Source organism: Galeopterus variegatus, unplaced genomic scaffold (genome assembly GCF_000696425.1).
Source record: "Galeopterus variegatus unplaced genomic scaffold, G_variegatus-3.0.2 Scaffold902, whole genome shotgun sequence".
In the NCBI taxonomy this organism is placed as follows: Eukaryota; Metazoa; Chordata; class Mammalia; order Dermoptera; family Cynocephalidae; genus Galeopterus; species Galeopterus variegatus.
In genome coordinates, this window is record NW_007727013.1 from 808,966 (window position 1) to 810,755 (window position 1,790).

General features: G+C 37.5%; 1 long non-coding RNA gene across 1 annotated transcript in view; it reads left to right on the forward strand.

Annotated features, from left to right (window-relative positions):
• Window positions 1-721: 721 nt before the first annotated feature.
• The window catches only part of LOC103590962, an 18,069-nt gene continuing 17,000 nt past the window's right edge, over window positions 722-1,790 (forward strand). Inside the window, exons 1-2 of the long non-coding RNA XR_550523.1 lie at window positions 722-1,140; window positions 1,492-1,576. This is a non-coding gene — a long non-coding RNA (uncharacterized LOC103590962). The remainder of the gene's footprint in view (window positions 1,141-1,491; window positions 1,577-1,790) is intronic.

Sequence of the window (1,790 nt, forward strand, 5' to 3'; positions counted from 1 at the left end):
TTATTTTATTTTATTTTATTTTTTTTCCTTTTTTTGTCTTTTTTCATGTCCGGCAATGGATTGCAACCCTCAGTGTCGTGCCCGTACCGGACTGGGACCGGCAACAGGATTGCAACCCTTGGTGTCACGCCCGCACCTCGCTCAGCCAGTGAGTGGGAACTGGTCTGTATGTGGGATCCGAACCCTTGGCAGGAGCGCCGCCGCGCTCCCAAGCGGTGCACTGTAGCAGTGCGCCACCGGGCCGGCCCCAATCCAATTATTTTTTTTCCCCCCCTGGAGTATATAGAATGTAGAAATCTAAATCTGGAGGATTAGTACTTGATTTTAAGAAGTATTTTGTCTCAGGAAAATTCCTTTTAAGAACAAAAAGAGAATATAAATAATAACATCTGAAAAGGTGCTTTCTTAAAACTGCTATAAAAGGTGTGGTATATATGACAGTAAAAGACAGTTACTGGTATTTATCATTGAAATGTTGGTCTTTAGAAACAAATTGTTGTAATAAAAATAAATTTGGTATTGCTGCTGTTCTCATAAAAATACACTGAAATCATAATCTCTCTGAGGTTAGTGGCTTATTTAATCTTTTTTTGTGCATTGTTGAAAATTATTATTCTGCTATTGTATTCATTAATTTAATTTAAGAGTCTGTGTTCAGAAATCTTAACTTTTAGATGATTAAACAAAACATTTTTTTTCTCTCTTTGAAAAATTGCAGCATTGGCTCTAATCCTTCAACTCTTGTGTGGTCCATGTCCTTTGCTGTGTAAATTTGCATTTGCCTTCATCCCCACGGATGCAGTATATTTTCTCTGCCTTGAGACATTGTGTTTGCTGAAGGGAATACAGCAAAAGCAACAGAGTGTCAGTTCGGAGCCTAGCTCTTCAGTGATTCTGCTTCTCTTGTGCCTCTGCCACTGTCGTGGAAGAACATGCCTAGCCTCGTCTGCTGGTAGAAGGAAGAGGATGAGGAACACATGGAGCAGACACATTCAAGCTGAACCCAGCCTAGATCATTTGGGCCCTGGCCAACCCACAGATGTGCAATTTAAATAAATGCCTACTGTTGTATGCCACTGAGATTTTATGGTTGCTGTTTAACAGCATTATTGTAGCAATATCTAACCAATACATGCAAAGGTAAGGAGAATTTAAATGATAGCACCAAAAATGGCTACAGCAGTGAGTTTTCTAACCATTTGTAGCAAAAGGACATATATATAATATTTTGCTTGTGCATTAAGGTCCTAGATTAGAAATAATCATGGCATCAATTTCTTGGAAATATGGAAGTTAATCAAACCATGATAAGATTAAATTAGATAAGTCATATGGAAATTATAAAATTTGGACTGTGACCATGTCCTACCTGTTTATTTTTTATACAACGCTTGTTACCTATTAGGCATTCAATAAGAATTTGTTAAATGAATAAATAAATGAAGGAGTGGAGCTTCTTTTCCTTCCTTAATTTTCATTTTTCCCCTTTAGTAAATTTAAGAAAAGGCAAAACATGTAAAGAAGAGTCTTCAAACAACAAACAAACCAATCAGAAATTCACACATCATCACTCTAGGTCAGTGGTTCTCAACTGGATGTGATTTTTGTCCTCCCAGGGGAATTTTGCAATGTCTGGAGACATTTTTGGTTGTCATAACTAGGGGATAGGTGCCAATGACATCTAGTAAGTAGAGACGAGGGATATTGCCAAACATCCTACAATGCACAAGATAGACCTCCAAAATAAATAGTTGGCCCAAATTATGGTTGTGTGTCCTTTGTTTTTTTTT